General features: G+C 39.7%; 1 protein-coding gene and 1 long non-coding RNA gene across 8 annotated transcripts in view; one reads left to right on the forward strand and one right to left on the reverse strand.

Moving 5' to 3' along the window:
- prkn (parkin RBR E3 ubiquitin protein ligase) overlaps window positions 1-23651 on the forward strand; it is a 977400-nt gene that overhangs the window by 163963 nt on the left and 789786 nt on the right. The window contains exons 1-2 of one of the 7 annotated variants that reach the window (XM_059648415.1): window positions 20540-20861; window positions 21991-22038. The exons of the other annotated variants lie outside the window; for them this stretch is intronic. The gene's annotated coding sequence lies outside the window, so the exon portion shown is untranslated. Of the gene's footprint in view, window positions 1-20539; window positions 20862-21990; window positions 22039-23651 lie in introns of those variants that run through there. 7 annotated transcript variants of the gene reach the window in all.
- LOC125454672 (uncharacterized) lies at window positions 11976-22673 on the reverse strand. Its single transcript, XR_007248078.2, has 3 exons — window positions 22536-22673; window positions 21951-22290; window positions 11976-15750 (listed from the first exon to the last, which is right to left on the reverse strand). It is a non-coding gene; the product is annotated as an uncharacterized LOC125454672 (long non-coding RNA).

Genomic DNA, 23651 nt, shown 5'->3' on the forward strand with positions numbered 1-23651 from the left:
ACCACTAACGTTATCTTTACCCCTCATGATTTTATAAACTTCAATAAGGTCACCTCTCAACCTCCTCCACCCCAGTGAAAAAATCCCAGCCTATCCAGCCTTCCTTTATAATTCAAACCTTCCATACCTAGAAACATCCTCGTAAATGTCCTCTGAATTCACTCCAGCTTAGTATCCTTCCTATAACTGAGCAACCAGAACTTATCACAATATTCCAGAAGAGGCATTACTGATGACCTATACAAACTCAACATGACTTCCCAACTCTTATACTCAAAGGACCAAGAAGCGAAGGCAAGCATGCTCAATGCCTTGTTAACCAACCTGCCTATATGTGATGTAAACGTCAAAGAATTATGTACCTAAACCTCTAGGTTCTTCTGTTCCACAAAACTACCGAAGGTCCTGCCATGAATTGTATAAGTCCTACCTTTGTTTGTTGTACCAAAATGTAATACCTCACATTTATCCAGATTGAACTCCATCTGCTGTTTTTCAGCCCATTGACCCACTTGATCAAGATCCCTTTGTAATCTTAGAAAACCTTCTTCACTGTCTACAATGCCATCAATTCTGGTGTCCAGGGAAGCTTTCCCCGGGAAATAGTGACGAATCAGAACAGAAGATTTGTTAAGGTAGCCCATGCTGGCATAGCTCTTGAGAGGGAATTTCAATGCCATGTCAGCAAAAATGAGGAATTGTAATCCCTTGAAAAGTTCAATGAGTCTTGATGACCTTGTCAATAATTTCTGTGTAAAACTGCGCAGAAATCCTTCTCTGATGGGTCTCGGCCGAAACGTCAGCTTTTGTGCTCCTGAGATGCTGCTTGGCCTGCTGTGTTCATCCAGCTACACACTTTGTTATCTCAGAAATCCTTGGGATCGGTTTTGATCACATTTGCTATTTGGTGTGTGCTATGGAGCTCTCAATCCCAGTTTATTATGCATAAATGAATCTGAAGGCTTCACTCCACAAGTAAATCCTCTGGATCTCACACTTCGTCTAGTTTCAATAAAAATGAGTGATTCCTAGCCAGGTTGTGATTTAAATTTAATGGTGTAGCCCACAATCTTGACAGCAAAACAGATATTCTATGCAAGAAAGGTTATCAAGCAAGATGGGCATTTAGTTCCAAATGTTTTTGCAATTCTTTTCTTCAGAATTAAAGACTGAAAACACCACTTAGAAGCATTTCACAATTTAACCAGACTATGGTACTTTTTGTATCTGCTGCAGATGTTCATTTGGACAACAGTGTAATCTGTTTTAATGATGTTTTGGTGGAAAAAAAAGGACAGCATAACAATATGTTTCTCATCAGATTAATTGATTTGAGTGTGACACAGGTGGAAATAGAATCAATATTGGAGGAGATAGTAGTGCAGGGATTCCTCTCATGTGTCAAGTACTAGCAGTAGCTGCAGCTGTAATTGTGGCTTTTGTGACAGACCTGCTGTCAACATTTGTTTAGAACATTGACAGTCTTTCAGTTGTGAGATTTTAACATATGTAATGTAACTTGAGGAGGCAGTGGTGTAGCGGCAATGTCACTGGACTGTAAATCAGATATCCCAGGCTAATCGGTTTGAATCCCATGTCAGATGGTGAAATTGGAATTCAATAAGAATCTAGTCTAATGGCAACCTTGTAACTACTGTTGAATTTCCTAAAAATCCACCTGGTTCACTGAGTTCGATTAGGGAAGAAAGTCTGCCATCTTCATTTGGTCAGACCCATAGGTGACTCCAGACCCATAACAATGTGGCTGATTCTGAGATAGTAGGAACTGCAGATGCTGGAGGATCTGAGATGACAAGGTGTGGAGCTGGTTGAACACAGCAGGCCAAGCAGCATCTTAGGAGCAGAAAAGCTGACGTTTTGGGTCTGGACCCCTGTAGCATATCCCCACATTTACCATGGCTGATCCAACTAATCTACACAATCCTGAACATTACAATTTTTTTTGCACAGCTAAATAATTTGACCAGCACATCTTTGGACTGCCTGGTGATAAGAACTTCTTCTAACATTGTGGCATCCTGAGTTTCTGTGTCATTGGTAGATGGGTGCAGGAGATACTGTGATAATGAGATGCAGACAGCTGCTGCCTATTCACTAACTTAAGGTTCAAATGTTTACCTGAGTTAAATGAGGGCCTTTCAGGGACACCAGATACTATAGTCTATCTCTCACATTGGAAAGACCAACCAGAAGTCATTGGCAGCATGTGCATTTGCTATGAATTCAAACACAGAAACCGCTTACTGAGCTACCAGGCGTGGCCTTTTTTTAAAAATTCATTCAAGGGATATGTTGCTGCGTGGCCAGCATTTATTGCCCATACTTAGTTGCCCCTGTGAAGGTGGTGGTGAGCTGTCTTCTTGAGCCACTCCGATCCTCCTACTGTGGGTTGACCCACAATGTTGTTAGGGAGAAAATTCCTAGATTTTGACCCAGCGACTGTTCAAGAGAGTCATCACTTTTTTCATGGACAAGGCCTTGCAATCAAAAGAGAGGGTGAAGGCAGTACTCATGGCAGGGGTGGAGTTCTTCAAGATCCTTGCCAAGAATGTGTATGCACTCTTAAACCTCTTCCAGATCTTCACTTACCTTCCTTTTGCATCTAATGGCTACCATCTCTCATACAACTCCAGAAGCTCATTGTTTATCTGGGGCTCAGCATCACTTTAGTTTCTCAGAAACATCTGAGAGTCAGGCAAACTGAACTATGTCCCAGCTTCCAACAGCTGGTTTGGTAATAGTGCATTTAGACAGTAAGAACTGCAGATGCTAGAGTCAGAGATAACAAAGTGTGGAGCATGGAGGAACACAAAAGGCCAGGCAACATCAGAGGAACAGGAAAGCTAACATTTTGGGTCGGTACCCTTCTTCAGAAATGGGGAGGGGGAGGGGAGCTCATAAGTAAATAGAGAGGAGGGGTGGGGCTGAAGAAGGTAGGTGGGATGGTGATAGGTGAGTGCATGTAGGCAGTAGTCGGGATTGGTCAGTGAGGTGGCAGAGGTGGATAGGTGGGAGAGAAGATGGACAGGTTGTGTCTGGTCAAGGAAACAGGAATGAGAGGGAGGGTTGGTAACGGGATGAGGCCGGAGATGGGGAGATTTTGAAACTGGTAAAATCCATTTTAGGCTATTGGGCTGTAGGCTCCCAAGGTGGAATATGAGGTGCTGCTCCTCTTTTACCAGACTGCTGGAAGTGTGTTTGATTGTGAATACTATCAGCCCTCATGGATTGGTTCGACTGGCAGTTAGAGGCAATGAGGAGTTTTTAAGAGCAAGGGGGTGTGATGAATGGCAGTTTAAAGAATTTAGAAAAATCACAGATACAGTCAGGTAGTTGGTTGACCACTAGGAATGACAGGAGATGTAGCCAGTTAGTGCAGGAGTCTTCTGCAGCTATCCCCATCTCAAACAGGTATGCTAGTTTGGATACCGTAGGGCGGGGAATTTAGCACTAACAGCCAGGTTTCTGGTACTGTGACTGGCTGTACTGTAATGAGGGATATGTCAGGTTTCAAGCAATTGATTGTAATAGGGGACTCTGCAGTCTGGGGCACTGACAGACGTTTCTGCAGCCATCAGTGAGACATCAGGATGGTGTCTTGCCATCCTGGTGCCAGGGTCAAGGATATCTGTGAGAGGGTGCAGAATATTCTGAAAAGGGAGAGTGAACAGCCAGAAGTCGTTGTCTACATTGGTACCAACAACATAAGGAGAGAAACGAATGAGGTTCTGCAGAGAGAATATAGCAAACTAGGCAGAGGTTGTAAAGTAGATCCTCAAGGATAGTAATATCGGGACTACTACTGGTGCCATGTGCTCGTGACAATAGGAACAGGAGGACAGAGCAGATGAATGCATAGCTGAGGAGCAGGTGTGGGGTCAAAGGTTCACATTTTTTGACCATTCGAATCTCTTCAGGGGTAGAAATGACCTGTGTAAGAGGACTGGGTTCCACTATATTCTTGAGGAGAGATTTGCTAGTTCTACTTGGGTGTCTTTAAACTAGTTGGAGTCAGAGTATAGAACATAGAACAATACAGCGCAGAACAGGCCCTTCAGCCCTCGATGTTGCGCTGACCTGTGAACAAATCTAAGCCCCTCCCCCTACACTATCCCATCATTAACCATATTTGTATGGGAACCAAAGCCATAATGAGAAAAGAGAAAAGGGTGATGCTCGTCCAGTAGATAAGACAAGCAAGTCAAACGTCAAGACAGACAAGTGCTTGGCAGAGAATGAGATAAGACTGATAAATTAAACTGCTTTTACCTCAACATAAGAGGCCTGATGGGTAAGGCAAATGAATTTAGGGCATGGTTGGGAACATGGAACTGGGATATCATAGCTGTTACAAATTGTGGCAGTTTAATGTTCTGAGTATAGATGCTACAGGATACATAGAAAGGGAGGCAAGAGAGAAGGGGGAACTGTGTTTTTATTTAAGGATACTATCACAGCTGTAGTTAGGGAGGATATTCCTGGGAGATCATCCAATGAACTTACATGGGTGGGGCTGACAATTAAAAAAGGGCTGATCATGTTGTTTGGATTGTATTCTAGACCCCCCAGTAGTCAGCAGGAAATTGAGAAGCAAATGTATAAAGAAATCTCAGATATCTGTAAGAATAATCGGGATGTAATGGTAGAGGATTTTAACTTTCCAAACATCGACTCGGACTGTCATAGTGTTAATGACTTGGAGGGGAAGAAATTTGTTAAGCATGTGCAAGAAAACTTTTTATTCAATACGTGGATGCACCTACTAGAGAACGAGCAAAACTTGACCTACTCTTGGGAAATAAGGTAGGGCAAGGGACTGAGGTGCCTGTGGGGGAACACTTCGGGGCCAGTAATCATAATTCTGTTAGTTTTAATATAGTAATGCAAAAGGGTAGAACTGATCAAAAACTTAACATTTTAAATTTGAGCAAGGCCACTTGTGATGGTATAAGGAACTTTCAAAAGTCGATTGGGAGAGGCAGTGTGCAAATAAAGGGATGGTTGGGAAGTGGGAGGCTTTTAATAATGAGATAATGAGTTAATGAGAGTTGCAAAACAGTAAGTTTCTATTAGTGTGAAGGGCAAGGCTGGTAGTGCAGGGAATACTGGATGACTAGAGAAATTGAGGCTCTGGTCAAGAAAAAGGAGACATGTAAGGTATAGACAGCTAAGATTTAATGAATCCCAAAAGAAATATAATGGCAGGAGTATACTTAAGAGGGCAAAAAAGAGACATGAGACAGCTTTGACAAATTGAGTTAAGGAGAATCCATAGAGAATCTACAAGTACCTTAAGGATAAAAGAGTAACTCGGGAGAGAGTACGGCCCTTTAAAGATCAACGTGGCTGTCCATGTGTGAAAACATAGGAAATGGGTAAGATACTGAACAAATGTTTTACATCAGTATTAACTGCAGAGAAGGCCATTGAAACTAGGGAACTTGGAGAAATAGTGATGTCTTGAAAAGAGATTATATTACAGAAGAGGAAATGCTGGAGGTCTTAAAACACATAAAGGTAGATAAATCCCCAGGACCTGATCAGGTATTTCCTGGAGCTTTCTGGGAGGTAAGGGAAGAGACGCTGAGCCCGTTGCTGAGATATTTGTATTATCAAAAGCCATGGGTGAGGGTACCGGAAAACTGGAGGTTGGCCAATGTGCCATTATTTAAGAAAGCCTGTAAGGAAAAGCCAGGAAACTATAGACTAGTGAGCCTTACATCAATAATGGGAATGTTGTTGGAGGGGATTCGGAGGAACAGGATTTACTTGCATTTGGAAAAGCAAGGACTGATTAGAGATAGTCAACATGGCTTTGTCCATGGGAAATCGTGTCTTGCTAACTTGACTGAGTTTTTTTGAAAAGGTGACAAAGAAGATTAATGAAGGCAGTGTGGTAGACTTTGCCTGTATGGACTTCAGCAAAGTGTTTGACAAAGTTCCACATGGTAGACTGGTTAGTAAGGTTAGATTATATGGAATACAGGAGGAGCTAGCCAATTGGCTACAAAATTGGCTTGAAGGTAGGAGACAGAGGGTTGTTTTTGGACTGGAGGCCTGTGATCAGCGATGTGCCACAGGGATGGTGCTGGGTCCACTGCTTTTAGTCATTTATATAAATGATTTGGATGTGAATGTAGGCGGTATGGTTAGTAAGTTCACAGATGACACCAAAGTAGGGGGTATCATGGACAACAAAGAAGATTACCTCAGAGTACAAAGGCACTTTCATCAGCTGGAGTCATTGGCCGAGGAGTGGCAGGTGGAATTTAATTCAGATAAATTTAATTCAGAAAACACAGGCACAGTTTCCTCTGAAAGTACCTGTGATATTAATAGATGTGATCGTTGTGGCAGAGGAGAAACACAAACTGTTTACAACGAGATTCCATTAAATTTAATGAGGATAAAAATAAAATACCGTGGATGTTAGAAATCTGAAATAAAAATAAAGTGCTGGAGAAAGTCAGCAGCTCTGAAACAATCTGTAGAACTTTGAATCTGATATAACTCTTCTTCAGAACTGAAAGGGGCTAGAAAATGGTGATTTTTATGCTAATGATAGAGGGAGAGTTGGAGCAAGTGGAACAGATCTTGGGGATGTCCAGAGCAAAAGACAAGGGAATGTTAATGGTGGTAAAAGGGTGATAGAGGTGTAAAATAGTGTGTAATCGAGAAAACGAGACACCACCGGAGGATGGGGGGAGGTTAGTGTAAGTGAAATAAAGAGACAGATTTAATGAGGTTCCAACTCTTCCAGTGTTCCTATTTTGAATCTCTTTGAATAATGTTTCAATTACCATCAATGTTCCGTCTAAATTACTTTTGCTGTGTCGGTCAGTTTGTCTCACTGTACAGTCCCTTTCAAATTGGTACAGCACTTATAAATGGATACATCTTAAGGGAATTTCTTTAATGCATTGTATTGTTATGCCCTGTTTAATTCAGGACTGCTGTGCTTATCTCACAGCTTAGTGGGACTGCTGAGCTCACACAGAACAATGTGGCGTCAACTGGTATGAAGGTTCCTCTTGTGATCTCGATTAATTGATGCAGTAGTATTTCTGGCTGCTGTTGATCTTTGAGGCTTTTTTTTTTGCTGGCGTTCAATCATCCTTGAAGTTCACTTTGTCTCCAGAGAGTGATATTTAGCTACTCTAGCATTGTCACTACCCTTTACCTCAGAACTAGTCTATAAGCCTCTGTTAAGCTTTGAGACTGCCTTTGGGAATGCAGAATGACAGGTGGCAGCAAGTTCAGTTATGTCGGTAAATAGTAGAAGCTGGGATTATTCTTCTGAGAACAGAAACGGTTGAATGGAGACTTTGTAGAGGTTTTGAAAATCATGATGAGATAAAGCAGATAGACAGAAACTGTTCCCATTGGCTGAAGTTTCAAGAAATGCAGTAAAAAGTATTTTTATGTAGCAAGAGACACTTCAGCGCATCGAGTCTGCATTGACCTATCCATACTAATCCCACTTTCTACCACATGGCCAATTAGGATCTGAAACAAACTCATGAAAGTATAATAGAAGCAAATTCAATCACGATTTCCAAAATGGAATTGGAATTGGGTAGACATATGAAAGAATTGCATGGCTGTGGGGAATGGTGTGAGAGTAAGACATGATAAAGTGCTCTTCTAGAAATGTGGCTTGGATTCAAATTAACAGAACTGGCCCAGTGCAGAAGGAGGCCCTTTGGACCATTGGCCTGCATCAATTCTATTTTCAAGTGCTAATCACCTGCCTTTTTCACATATTCATAGATATTATTTATATCTAAATAATTATTCAATGCTCTCTAGAATGGCTCAGTTGTATCTGCCTCTACCATGTTTCCAGGTAGTGTATTCCGTACATTAATTACTCGCTGTATATAAAGGGTTTTCTTCTCTCACATCACCCTTGCTTGGTCTTCATGTCACTTTAAATCTATGCCCCCCTTTTTATGTTTAATGAGTGGAACAGCTTCTCCATATCTGCTCTGAACAACCCACTTGTGATTTGGAAAACCTTTACCAAATCCCCTGTCAGTCTTTTTCTGTCTGAGGAGTACAGTCCCGATGTCTTCAATCTATCCTCATAACTGAAGTTTCCCACTACTGGAGTCAGTCTTCTAAATTGCTTCCGCACTCTCTCGAATGCATTTGTATCTTTCCTATAATGTTGCACCCACAACTGTAGACAGCACTTCACCTGAGGCCTAATAAATATCTTGTACAAGTTTAACATTATCTATTGTACTCTGTGGCTCTATTATTACAAATAAACAACTGGTGGTGGTATGAACTGGCAGAACACCAAGACTTAGGCAGGAGGAAAGTCCTTCATAATAACCTCAACAAGTATGGGAATTGAACCTATGCTGGGAGTGTCACTCTACATTGCAAACCAGTCAATCAGCTAACTGAGCTAACCAACCCTTGCTGGAACTGGTTGAGTGGAGACTTTGTAGAGATTTTGAAAATCATGAGGTAGAGTAGATAGACAGAAACTGTTCCCATTGGCAGAAATTTCAAGAAATGTGAAAAAAGCACTTTTATGTAGCAAGAGGCCCTTCAGCCTATCGAGTCTACACTGACCTACCCGCACTAATCCCACTTTCCAGCACAGTAATAAAGCTGAGAACACTATGTGATTTATTAATTGCTCTCTCTACCTATTCTTCTCCAATGATCTTTGTACAAATACATCTAGGTCCTCCTGTTCTGGCACCGCTTTTAGAATTGCACCCCTATTTTATGTTCTACTGACCAATGTACATCACATAACATTTTTCTGCATTGAAACTTTTCTGCTACCTATTCATACACCAACAATTTGTCAATGTTTTCGTGGAGGTCTAGACTCAAACATGGTGAATTCAATGACATGAATGACCTCTTTCGGTGTTCTAACTACTGCATGACTGTTTATTTCTTAAAACCACCCTCTGATAGCCTTTCTACAAGACTATTTTTATAGACCTGATTTGAGACACAAAGACAAATGCTATCATCAAATTCAGTTAAATAATATTTATCAAAGGAATCATGTGGGTGTCCACCAAAATCGAGCAAGCCCTTAGCATCAGTCCTGTGTGATTATTCTCATATCCTCATATTCCAATGATGTTCTTTCCCAATAGAAGGTACACAACAGCTGTAGTTTCAAGGATTTTGGGTGTGTTGTAAAACGGAAGTTGAATTCCCCCCGCCCCCACCCCTGACAACCTGAGAACCAAAAGAGAAACCCCCTAAGAGGAGGGCCTCGCCCTAGAATCTGTTAAAAGGAGCGGGAAAAGTGGGTAACCTGCCTTTCAGAAACCTTTAATGGTTAACTAAAAGAAATCCCTGACACTCATTTTATAATCAACAAGTAACAATGTATTTATCTAATTCTAACAGTGAACAAATTAACTAAACTATTAACAAACAGAATACACCCCTTCTAACTACTAACTGTTCCCAAATAAAACAAGATTCTAATGGTATGCTGATCCAATAAACACAAGTCCCACTTACATAAAAATAAAACATAACATAGGCTTCAGTCTTTCGAAATTACAACCAGGTTATGTGACTTCCGGTATGTTATGTGCCTTCTCCATCGAGTATTTTGCCAGGACCGCTTTCTCTGTCAATTATTCTGTCAGGAACGCCTTCTCCGTTGATTCTTCTGCCAGGAATATTAACTAGCTTTGCTTTAGGTACCTTTGATTTGGATGGTGCTTTCTCTAACACTTAAGAGAGGACTATGAGAGTCAGCAATTCTCTCTCATGAGCTGACAGCTGTTAACTCAAGCAGATGGCAGTTAGTTCTACTGATTTTTTCCAACTGCCCTATCCTTTTATACCCTTATGACATATCATGTTTTTTGTACAGTAGGATTGGTCCTATGTTTTCAAAACCATCAGATTTAAATTTAATTGGTTTTTGGTATCTAAGTGCTTGATTCAAATTGATTGAAGAAATCAAAACTTGTTGTCTCGATAACAAAACACGCTGCTGGCCTGCTAAGTGTATGACTTTTTGATATAAATGTTTCAATTTGAATGTTGTCTGTGCACCTGCAAACCCACAAGCTGCTGCTCACAGACATTTTGTTTAAATCTCTAAGCATAGAAAAACCACATCTTTTAAAGGGTTCGGGCAATGCTTCCCCCCTACCATTTTACAAACAGCAATATGTTACCAACACCAAATTCTAACGTCCTGCCTTCCAATCTACAAGTACTGTACCCAACTTTGCAACAGCGAGTGAAATACATTTAAACAGTATCACCTTATTTCTACCAGCAATAGTGAAGGAGCTATACTTTACCCCTGAAACTTGGAAATGCATATTCAAACAAATACTTGTAAAAGGATCACTTTACTCAGTCAGGTAACTCACATCGATTTAACAATATTAGCGTACTGGTGTTGATAATCAGATAAATCAATGTGTATGTGTGGCTAGACATCATGATTTATAGTGGTTTCGATGACACTTTCAACAGCTTGAGTTAGAACTGGGCTGGCAACTTCTAATCAGTATTGAACCATCTGTTTGGTGGTGTTTTCCTGGATGTTGTTTAAGTTTAATGATTGTAGATGTGAGTGTATCCCATCAAATTGATGTAATATCAATGCTGATATGGCAAAGAATATTATCATTATATTGCTCCAGAGTATTTGTAGATGTTACCTGAACATTAGCAATTAATAGTACCTCACCTTGGTATCACTTTGGAATGTTCTTTATCTTTGTGTTCTTTACGGTCATCTTTCAATTTTGTATGTGTTTTTGTGACAGTTTAATGTCATATTTAATGTTGGAGCAGCTGGCAGTGTGAAGAGCAATTGTAAGCTTGCTTCATGCCATTGAGGCTTGATTGTTTTTACACTTCAGGATCACTTGTGGTGGTCTGAAACTTCAAGAATATTGAGAAATGACTTGTTGTCAAATACTGGTAAATTCTATTGTCAGTATGATGTAAATTACATATAGAGTCATAAATTAAACTTCTAAATTATGTACATACACAATGAGTTCAACTGAGTAACATAACATGTCACTGTTTATTTGTGGTGTTTTGATTAATGACTAGCTGGTGCAGTTCTTTGCATGACTATATCTCTCTCTCTCTCTCTCTGTTCATTATGTGTAAATGCTGTAATTATTTTACTTTCTACTCTTACAATGAATACCAAACACACATTGATATATCAAAAACCTCCACTCTTTTTTTCTTTTCAGTTGTTTCATTTCCTTCAGGAGGATAACATGATTACATTTGTAAATCACAACTTGGTGTAGAATTTTTGTAAGGGCTTTCCAATTGTATCTTTTTGCAAAAGATTTCGAAGGCATCAAAGATACAGAATAAACGGCAAATTATGAATTTTTTGCAAATCTACCACAGGAGATTTCCACTGGGAATTCCAGGATGTTATGCATATTAGTTTCAATGTTAGCTCTTCAAAATAGAATTCCACAATATATAACTATACTACAACAATATCACAAACAACATGCTTATTCTTCTGGGAATACTTTATTGCTATTCTTCCAGAATTATTGGATAATGTATGAATACACAAAACAGCACTGGCTTGCTCATGTACACCTCCTCTTACAAATTGCTACCATTTATCTATGTAATCAGCAACCAGCAGGGTCAATTCTATGGAGCATCTTCTATCCCCATTACATTTGCTTTTGGTTGTATTGAATTGCAATTCTGTCCAATAGACAACAAATATGTAAAATTCATTGTGTTTGTCCCTGTAGATTCATCCTTTTGAATCTTGTGACTAGAACCAAACATGTAAAAAGGTCATGAAATCTGTAAAACATCCCTAGATACTTACATTTTACAAACAGACATCTGTATGGAGCTGCTGTGTTTTATCTTCTGAGGAATGATGGTACAATTGTGAACCAAAATTACTATTATTGGAATAAATAAAAGAGTAAATGTGAGGCAACATTCCTGACATTGGTCCTAAATAAGAACAGGAATCTGGAATGTAGGGATGAAATAAAATTAGGGGGCAGTTGACAGCCAAAGGCAAAAATGGGAATCAAATCTCCGAAAACTAATCACAAAGAAACAGTTAAGGAGTTTAATAGTCAATGAACAAAACATTTAAAAAGTTGGAAAGAGATGAAATTGTCAAAGGTGATAGAATCGAATATATTTGTCAATCATGACCCTTCTAGATTTGGTTGACTCGGATGCAGGCATCTGCTCCTTAGGGAGCAAATCCAAGATGCACACCCACTGAAGGGGATATATTGTCTGACAGGAAAATGTCATTCTTGGGAGTACGATCTTCCTTGTCTCCCTTTCCACCTCCTAGGGAAAAAATATTCAAAGTTCTTTGTAAGAGCCCCCTTTCAATTTATTTTAAAATTGTGCCTCAATTCTAGCGATTTCTAAAATTGTTGGTTATTGGCTAGGAAAATCATATAGTACCTTCCAGTAGTATCATATTGTACCTTCCTCGGGCATCTGGAAGGGTTAGAATAAATCAGAAAAGCAATGTATTTTCAGGATATTTTAATTCCACTACTTTCTTTTTAATGTATTTTCACTGTCTCAGATGTACTTTGTCCATCATTTAGCTCTTAAAATGAGTAATTTCTTTCTTATAATTGTAGGTGACAGATATGACTTCTGACTTTTGTCTAGTTTTGATCTTCCTTTTCAAATTTGTTTTGTCACATCCTAAATAGACTTTAATTTCTATTTCTGTACGTACAATATTAATGATTTTTGCTGTTTTCCATTTCTGATGCAATATAAAAATGAGTAAACAACTCAATTCTTTAAGTCTGTTCTCCATTCCATTAGATCTTGGCTGATTTATCCTTAACTACATCTACTTACTTTGGTTCAGTAACTCTAAAAGCCCTTCCCAAAAAAATTTGAAATTGTACAAATATTTTCCAACACCACCTTTAATGGCTCAGATTATTTTGCTCTTGGGACATCAGTGCATCTGTCTGATTACAGTCTGGGAGTTTGACATGGTTGGTTCTGCAGGTCTGGTCTGAGGAATGATGGTAAGTCAGTTGGGAAGCTCCACAGATATCACTCAGGAGTCTGGTCACTCATTAATTATGGCTGTCATAGAAACATAGGAGTAGGAATAAGCTGGTTCAAGCTTGCTCCAACTTTCAAATCATCATGGCTGATCATCCAACTCAATATCTGCTCCCCAGATGTCTCCATTTCCTTTGATCCTTTCATCCCTAAGAAGATTTAACTTCTTCTTAAATACATTCACTGTTTTAGCCGCAACCAGTTTCTGTGGCAGAGCCTATGGCACAGGTCTATGGCTGAAGAAAGTTGTCATCATCTCAATGTCCATCTAAGTCAGTGAAGGGTGTGGGCCACAGGCAGTTATGGGAGTCTGTTCATTGAAATTTATGGTTGGGGGACAGAAGGGGTTATTGGGGCCACTGCAGTGATAGGGAAACAGGAACTCATTTGTAGGGATTGGAGGCAACATGCTAGGATGCAGATGGTATAATAATTGTGATGTGTGCAACTTAATCTGTAAGGGCACAGTAATGTTAGATAATGGAAGGGAAAAGGATAATGCGGGAAGAGGTTCATTAATAGGTATAACCATCCTGGATTCAATGGGGGAATGGTGCACTACTATGTCTGGCATGTTGACTCGATACGCCTGGAGTTTAGGGGTTAAAGTGGTAATGACAGTATCGATTTGGGCATATGATTGTTGGGTGGAAAATTCACTAGTCTTCCAATAATGTTGTTGGAAACATGGCTACACAGATGTTCATATTTACCCCATTTATTCTGTGAGACCTTAAAGGAATAGTCAAGATTAAGCACAACTTCACTGAAGTAACAGAATAATTCACTGTGCATTGCATGATGATGTATTACAGGAAGAAACACTCTGTGATATTGGAACAGTTTATCCTCACACTTTACTTGGGCCAATCCCTATAAAGTTTATTTTAGAACACAAGGAGTTGTTATAAAACAAACTTCATGTGGAGTATTAATACTGTTAATTGCAGATTTTAATCATAGTATGAATTTTGAAAGCAATAGACAATAACGTTAAATAACGTTTTAGGTAGAATTGGAGAAGGACTTTGATGTCAAGACATAAAGGTCATTAAAATGGCAGCATAAACTAGATAAAGGCGATTGAAAATGCAAGTTGAACTGTTGGTGTGAGTAGAATACAAAGACAAAAAAACTAATGTCTTTTAATGAATTAGCCAGAATATAATTGGAGTACTACAAAAATTTTAAAGATCTCATTCCATGAAATGTGGACAATTAATAGACAAAGTGTAGTGAAGATTTTTCAGAATGTTACCAGAAATGTGGTGTTACAGCTTTGGAAAGACAATCATGGATTATTTCCGTTAGTTATCAAAGCAGCAAAAATGGACATCAATTTAAGGCAATTGAAAAAAAAAATTAAAAGGGTGTTTTTAAAAAATATTCATGCAGAGTTTGGCTGGAATGCTGAATTTGCTCCTAAAAGCCTTTGTTAAAGCAAAGCCTTAGACCAGATAAATTACGGAGGAGATCACACCAGTAAATTTTATAATAATGGGAGATTAGAAGCTTATTGTGAGAAAGGGCAAGGATTGTACCTTTCGCTAAAAGAAATTTTAAGGAATACACAGTAATACAATTACCAGAATTGAAAATCCAAATTAGTTGCTACCTTTCCTTCATATTTTGTTAATGTTTTTCAGAAGACCATAAATCAAGGTGAAAATTGCTTTCAACCTGTCTCAATTCTCAATTGGTAATTGGAGGACCTGGTACTATCACATTATTAGTGAGCAACTAGATGCCCACAGTCTCCATCCACCTCGCCCAGAAGTAAATAGTTGTCTTGTATTAATTTATTTATTCATCGTCTTGTGGGGAGGTAATGACCAAGTAGCATTACCGCTAGTGTGTTAAACCAGAGACCCAGACAACATTCTGGGGATGTTGGTTTGAATCCTGCCACAGCAGATGGTGGAATTTGTATTTAATGAAAATATCTGGAATTAAGAATCTAATGATGACCCTGAATTTATTGCAGATTGTCAGGAAAAACCCATCTAGTTTACTAATGTCCCTTTAGGGAAGTAAACTGCCATCCTTATCTGGTCTGGCGTACATGTGACTTCACAGCAATGTGGTTGATTCTGAACTGCTCTCTGGGCAGTTAGGGATGGGCAATAAATGCTGCCTCATCAATGAGACCATTATTACAATCATGAATTTTTTTAAAAAGTCTACTTATTCTGAAATCTTTCTATTATTTAACGTGCCTTGATTTAAAAATTATGTTAGTTATCTCATCATAAACAAGGCCAAATATTTTACTTAGGGCCAGGTAATACTTAGACACTCAACTAAGGTAAACACTAAAACATTTGCAAACAGTGAGCAAATATCATGTAGTCAAGCATTTTGCGTCAGGTGCCACATGATCAAATCCCTCTATGAATACATTACATCAGAGTATCGGAACCAACACACAAGACCATAGTATGTAGGAACTAAATTAGGCCATTTGACCCATCAAGTCTACTCCATCTTCGATCATGGCTGGTATGTTTTTTAACACCATTCTTCTGCCTTCTTCCTGATCTTCATTATTATCACATGTATCTCATGAAATAACTAGGTATTTTTGCTTGTGATTTCATAGTAGCAGCTATGAGTGAGGAAAATGAGATCAGGAACTGACTCACAGCAGCGAACCTGAGGTGAGAAGAATTTTAAATCCATCAATGGCAAAATGCAGCTAAAGTTATCCAAATTTTAGTGTTGAAATTCTCAAATATAATCAATTCCCAAATAAATAAAATGCTTCAGGAGAAATGTCAGTGCATTTTAACCATCATACAACTTTTGTTTAAAGTATGTGGGAGTTATTTTAGACAATGCCTCATGGGTGCATTGTACTAAGACTAATTTTGTTTGAAAGCCTGGATTTAAGACATAATTACAGTCCTCATTACTTATAACCACAATCTGAACTTTCCTAGTGGTCCTAAAAATGCATCTGAAGGCTTAGTACTGAAGTACTGCGTAAACACAAGAGTGTAATTTTCTTTTAATGTGTGGCAGTGGGTGCAAAAGTAGGAGGGACAGAAGGGTTTTCCCATGCAATTACATTATATGCATCTCATTACACACATACATAATATATATATATTATATAAAATATATACACAGGTAAAGTGCCCAATTTCTATATGCAAGGAACCCACCTAGAACCTTTCAGGCTCTGAAATCTAGGACCATATTTAGAGGCACCTGGATGACACTTCAATTTATTCAACATAATTGCCTCATTCGCCCTCTGCTCACCACCACCCCCAACCCGCCACCATCTCTGAAGATGTCAGAGAACATCAAAAAGCAACACTGTACTTTTGCATTGTCTCCCGAGAGGTTCTCCTGAAGGCTGTCCAGGAGACAAGGGAAATTCCTATCCCTAAAGATGTCAACAAGAAGCTATCCTAACAGATGAAGCCTGGACAGAGATCGCTCCAGAGGTCAGTGACTATGGGTGGCTCAGGGGGACCTAGCTCCAGTACCACAGAAGGATCTGCTATACTCTGTCAGGGTATGTACAACTCTCTACTCACTACTCCTACAAGTGTGACTTAGCATTGTAAAGTTGCCACTGCAGAGGACTTTCACACACAAGGGTTCTCTTGCTGTTAGCATTGGCCAAGCATCTCCATTAGATACCTTATTCAGTCAATGTCTTTTATGAATTGCAGTGACCAATTTAGCACTACTGATGCCCAACTAGAACTGTCTCTTACACATCTACCAGGATTCACACTTAAAAGGATCTACAGTGTTGAGCAGCTCATGCACCATCAGGCTTCTGGTGTTTCATCACAACTAGGAGAATGTACCCTTCTAATAACTTTCCACCAAAGGCTTGCATGGGGAAAGGGCACAACCACAAAAGATGGCCATTTGAGTTCAGTGCCCCTTGCCTGCTTGGGTCAGGTTTGCTGGCATTACTCAGTATCATTGCCACACTTGGGCAGTCTTGTTGGTGCAGTCAGGCTTTACCCCCAATGCTGTAAACATTTAAAAACAATCTTGACTGCATACAATTGAAATTTCTTGAGTGCTGATTTACATAGAGAGGCTTCACTCTTATATGAGAGCGTCTGTGCAAAGAACTTACTTGGTTATGAAATGAGGAGCCAAGTAACTGAAGAAGTTTGGACCAACTTTCTGTTTGTATTCATTCACAGATAATGGGCTTCACTGGCCAGGCCAGCATTTATTACCGAGATAGTAGGAACTGCAGATGCTGGAGAACCTGAGATAACAAGGTGTAGAGCTGGATGAACACAGCAGACCAAGCAGCAACAGAGGAGCAGGAAGGCTGATGTTTCGGGCCTAGACCCTTCTTCAGACCCTTCTTTTTTTTCCTGAAGAAGGTTCGAGGCCCGAAACGTCAGCCTTCCTGCTCCTCTGATGCTGCTTGGCCTGCGGTGTTATCCAGCTCTACACCTTGTTATCTCAGCATTTATTACCTATCCCAATCCCCAGAGTGCACTTCAGTGCGAACCCCATCGCTGTGGGTCTGGTGTCACATATAGGCCAGGCCAGGTAATGGACATTAGTGAACTGGATGAGTTTTTCTGAAAATGGCAATCATGTGTTCATCAAATTCCAGACATTTATTGAATGCAAATTCCACCTTCTGCCATGGAAAAATTCAAACCCAGGTCCCCATAACATATCTTTTTGTTGTGATAATGTCAGTAGGCCATCACCTCCCCAAATACCTTATAACAACTTAAAGCCAGGTACACTTCTGAAAGGAATGTACAATCTGACTGCAGGTGAGGTTGAAAGAGGCGATCTGCTTAGAGAAGATTTGAGCATTGGAAAGAGGAACACAAATTACACAAGAGGTCAAAGATTTTTCGGATGATACATTGTAATCTTTAGTGGAAGAGGTTCTCAGGAGAATATTTTCTCTCTTGTCAGGAAACTAGGTTGTCCATCAATCAAGTGCTGAGAATACAGTGGGGATTAGGTGTCTATTGCAGTCAGTGCCACTATTTTATAGCTGAAGAGCTAAAAGCAGTGCTGCAGTAAGTTTGATGATCTCACACAAACTGTCAAGGTCAATGAATGCATCCTTGTCTGATATATCCCACAAACTGCATCACCTAATTTCACTCTGTACCATTCAGCAGACCTTCATAATATAAAAAGTTAAAATTAAACACTACTCAAATGCTCAGCTTACACTCAGATTTTGAATCATAGAATCCCTACAGCATGGAAACAGGCCCTTCATCCCTACAAGTCCATACTAACTCTCAGAGCATCCCACCCAGACCCATCCCCTTATAACCAACACAGCCCTGAATGCTACATGCAGTTTAGCACAGCCAATCCACCTAACCTGTACATCTTTGGATGGTGGGAGGAAACCTGAGTAAACCCACACAGACACGGGGAGAACATGCAAACTCCACACAGACAGTTGCCTGAGGGTGGTTTTGAACCTGGGACCTTGGCACTGTAATGCAGCAGTGCTAACCATTGACCCACTGTGCCACACTGATGCTTAGCACTACTGGAAGCCGTGCTCTCACATCACACAGTTTGCAAAAATTGCTCATTGTTTAGCTGTGGTAGCTATATTACTCAATTACATGGCATTGCTCTCATTTACCTCCCGTTCCTTTGCAGGAAAAGATGACCCAATGATAGCAACACCTAACCAGTGGGAGCCAGGCCCAGCTGCATGTAATAATTCCCATGAGCAAAATATATCAGGAATAAGTGAAGTTGCTATCACTGACGCATTGCCGACAATGTTGCTGAAGCCAATGAGCTTGACAGGTTTCCACTGAGGGCCGAAGGGCCTGTTCTGTGCTGTATTGTTCTATGTTCATATCTAATGCCCCTTCTCAAATCCTACTTCACACTCATTCTGCAATCAGTAATGATGTACAACTGTAGATGGTGTAACCATGCATCTCCTGCCTTTATCTCTGCCCACCCCTCACACCAATGCTGCCCTTTGTCTCCAGTTAGCCAAGAATCATTGATGTAGAAACATGGGACTTTAGGAACAATACTGGACCATTTGTCCCTCAAACAGATGTCCATTTCTCTTAATTCCCTTAGTGTCAAAGATCTATTCAACCCAACCTTCAGTATATTCAATGTCTGTGCATCCACAGTCCTCTGTAGTAGAGATTTTTAAAGATTCAGAACCTTCCCTGTGAAGAAACTTCTCCCAAACTCAATCCTAAATGACCTTCAGTTCTTTTTAAACTACACTCCAGGTTCTGCATTCTCCGGCCCGGTGCGAAATTTACTGCTGTCTCTGTGGCAACTTTGAAGTTGAGATGACATTAATCAGATGGAGGGAGACCTTTGGAGACCCAGTCACCTTCCCATCTTTGCCTCAAGTAAATCCATGGCCATCCTGCCATACCACCAATTGAGGCCGTCAAATGGCCTATTAATGCCTACTTAAGGGCTTCATCCTTCCAGCAATAGATTTAATCTTGGCATTAAGGAAAGTATGTTAACCAAATCTCTGACTCATTCAAAGGCATTCTGATCAAAAGGCACTGAGATTCACCTCCATATCCTTTCAGCTGACCTCACCGCCCCGTGGACCCCATCTTGTTATCACTTGCAAGTGACCTGAGATCCATCAATGAAATTCGGCCCCAGTAGGGTGTTGATTCAGTTGTGGCCAGCATTGAACAGTGGCACTACCATCATCTGAAACTATGATTGACTGGCAGTTCCCAGTGGTTAGGCTGACCAGCCCTGGGGTCTTTGATCTGGGGATAGCCTAGGCCACATTCAATTTAGTGCCTGGGTAGCACTTAATTCCCTAAAAGAATCAATGAAGGGCTCCCATTGGGTCTTCAGATGATGGGAGAAATCCCTTCTCCTCCATTAAATCCAGTCTGCGGTATTACAAGATGGTGCCACGTTTGGCAAAATTATGCACTTTCACTGCACTCCTGTACTTCTGTACTTGAATACAGGAGACAATAAAATCTAAAATTTTCTTAAATTTTAAATGTTTTAATGAAGTCATCTCTCATTCATCCGAACTTAGATAGTGTATATATAGCCCATTATTTGCAAAATCTCCTGATAATACATGCCACATCAGCTAAGGCTCATTATTGTTTGGGAACAGACGGGAATTATGGACTTGACACAGATGACCAATAATTTTGTGTGTGATAGCAAAAGCAATTTGCATTTATATGGCAACTCAGATACTATAAAACTAACCAAGGTATTTCACAGGGCATTATAAAACTAAATATGATATTCAACTACATTAGGAGTTAAAAGAGCAGATAAGGCAGCTGTTCAAAATATCTTGAAGAAGGAAAGCGAGGCAAAAGCCTTACTGAAGAGATAGGGGAGGGGAATTCCAGAGTTTAGGGCTCAGGCTACAAAAGGTACCGCCAGCAACAGGAGAGCAATTGAATTTTGATCCCCTCTGAATCAAATTAAGGATTCATGTCCCACTCTGGAGAATGGACAATATAAGTCAGGCTGAGAGACAGCTGCGTATCTGTAGAATGCAGTCTTTTGGATAAGTTATTAAACAAAAGCTCTAACTGCTTTTAGGTGACAGAAATCATACCATGCGATTATTCATCAATAAGCCAGGGAGCTCTACTCAGTGTCCCGGCAAATATTTATCACTCAATTGTTCTTGAACAGATTTGTTCACTCCGATGTTTGTGAATTGATTGCCATACATTCTGCATGACAATGGTAATACTCTTCAAACTTACTTCATTAGGAAAAATTGCTTTGGGGATACATGACAGGTAAGTTTTATCTTTTTCAAATTAGCAAGAATCTGATTCTGCAGGTTTGGAGAGGAATTATTGAAAGTTAAATATATGAATGCATGATAATATGTTGCAACTAAGGAAGCATTACTATTAAGAAAATATATAAATTATTTTTTCAAGAAGAAAAAATGTATTTAATCATGACAAATAGAAACACTGTCTTTATCTGAGGAAACCAGAAATATCCTCGCATGTGCAATAATATCATTTCAGTTTGGCATCAGATTTTAACAAACTCATTCCTAACAGTAGAACTACAACTCGGTTATCAATATTTTTATGTTGTTTTTCGTTTATTGATGCTGTATCGTGGTTCGCAGTAACAAATTCCTGCAATGAGTTACAGACGTGATCACCATATGGAAAATGCAATACAATCTTAGGAAGCTATTCAGATGATGGAAATTTTATAGCTTTTTATTTAACCAAAATGAATGGAATGTTTATTTTGGCCTTTTTTTCGCTTAACAGGAATATTTAATGATACAAAAAACGGTTAAGTGGGATCGGCTATAAAATTTGATGTAACAACCTTGCATTTGCTATGATTGCAGCACTGTTCTGGCCAGGGCATTTATGCGCAAATGAAACAGCTGCCTGGGAAAGGGCAAAATTAGATTGCCTGTTTGTGTTTGTGAATTCATTTGGGCCAAATGTTGAAGCAAGCTTTTGGATACAATAAACTTTTGATAAATGGCAACACTCGAAATATTCGTTGAGAGCTGGTATTACTTAGGAAACATGGCGGTGATTCTGCGGGGTCTGTAACCTTACCAAGCAACAATTTAGACAAATGAATCAAGTGCAAGCCATAATGCACATCATGGTGACGAGCAACGGTGTTCAAATAAATAATTAAGGATGGGATCCACTGGTAATATTTAAGTGCCAAAGGTCGATTTTCTACAGGGCACATAGTAGCTTAGACGGCAGAAATCTCTGGGTGCTCGGATCTTACATTAAAATATACGGCCGAAGATCAGACCTCGCAAAAGTTCTAGACGAAAGTGCTTTTTTTTGTTTTCTCTAAGGTGGTTCACGACTGTTTTTGTTTGAACTTACATTTCCTCTGTTTTTGTTTTCGCTTTTCCTGACTGGGTAGCACACCAATGCCAGCCGAGCGCGCCAGCAACTCGCAGGCTCTTGACAAGTAAGTAACAGAAGCTCGGATGGCCGTACGTCTGACAGTGGGCAACCAGCGAGCTCCCAGTCCGTCCTGCCCACAATGCTGTTGGCTGAGTCGACCAACTCGAGATCTGGTCTAGCTCTGCCTTAATACCTCTGCGGAGATATGTTAAAACGTGAAATTCTTCCGGCGCTTTACGTTTCGTTTTCAATGTTCCAAAGCCTGTAGAGAACGCTGGAATTCCAGTTTGCAGTGCCACATATTCTCGCTTTTATTCTAAGGAAACGAGAAAATCAGCAAACATGTTTATTAAACACATAAGCAACCAAACGAGCCTGTAAAAATAAATAAGAATTAATGGAATTTATTTCATACCGCTGAAATAAAATTATATAATCTTTTAAAATACATTTAAAGAGAATATTTTCCAACATAATGAATTTACTATCCTCAGCATGATTTTCGGAATTCTCAATGTTTTCGGTTCTGCAACGTACTTAGATATATTATCTAAACCTCACCCTTAGATCAGTTAATTCTGGCCTTGTAAATCTCTTTCCTCCAATATTTGTGACGCTGCTGTTGTACAGTTGAGCGGGAAATGCACTCTATAATCGCCTAAACCTTTTTACTTCTACATTTCTCTCTGACTTCCAAGAAACTTGCCAAAACCACCATTTTGCCCAATTGTCCTCCCAGGTGTTCTACAGCTATAGAATATGGGAGTAATGGATGTCAGTACAATCTGCAGGAGCACACCTGGAATAAAATGTGTTGACGATTCCAGGAACTTCAGTTCACAGTTAAGGAGCTGGATTCTGAATTGTGGACAGTACGACATAACAGGAAGGGGGAGAGGTGTCCATGTTTCAGGAGGCAGCCAGAGCTCTTAGATTAATTGCACCAAATTTGGTCTGTTGTCAAGGACAGGAGGGTGGAACTGGAAATGAGACAGCTTTGGGATCCAGAATTTAACAAGTCTGTTCCTGTTCACTTAACTAGTAGCGATGAGATTCTTGTTCCAAGTTTGGATGAGAGCACAGACCACAGGGTGGATGAGAATAGACCACAGCATCATAGTCCAAAGCACTATTCAATGCGGGCAGAAAAGAGAAATTTAGTAATAATACGGATAACATACGTGCATAAACACTGATCTCTGTAGCAAGTAACTGGTGGGACGTCACAAGGATCAGTCCAAGGTTTTCAATTATTTACTATCTATATTTATGATTTGGAAAAGGAGACAGAGTATAATGCATCCAAATTTGCTGATGATATAAAAATAGTTAGTGGGGCATTTTGTGATGAGGTCGTTAGAACTCTTGCAATAGATTATGGATAGGTTGAATGAATAGGCAAAAACTTGGCAGATGAAGTTTAATCTAGGAAATATCAAAAGGCAGGCTATTATTTAAATGAAGAAGCATGAAAAAACATGCAGTGCAGAGATGTTCTTGTGCATGAAACATCAAAATTTAGCATTCGGGTGCAACAAGTAACTAAGAAGACAGATGGAATTTTGGCTTTATTGTTAGGCTGTTGGAGGTTAAAAACAGGGAAGTCTTGTTATGGTAGGATATTCATGAGGCCATATCTGCAATACTGTATGCGGTTTTGGCCTCTGCATTTCAAAA

Source organism: Stegostoma tigrinum, chromosome 9, assembly GCF_030684315.1.
Source record: "Stegostoma tigrinum isolate sSteTig4 chromosome 9, sSteTig4.hap1, whole genome shotgun sequence".
NCBI classification, from domain to species: Eukaryota; Metazoa; Chordata; class Chondrichthyes; order Orectolobiformes; family Stegostomatidae; genus Stegostoma; species Stegostoma tigrinum.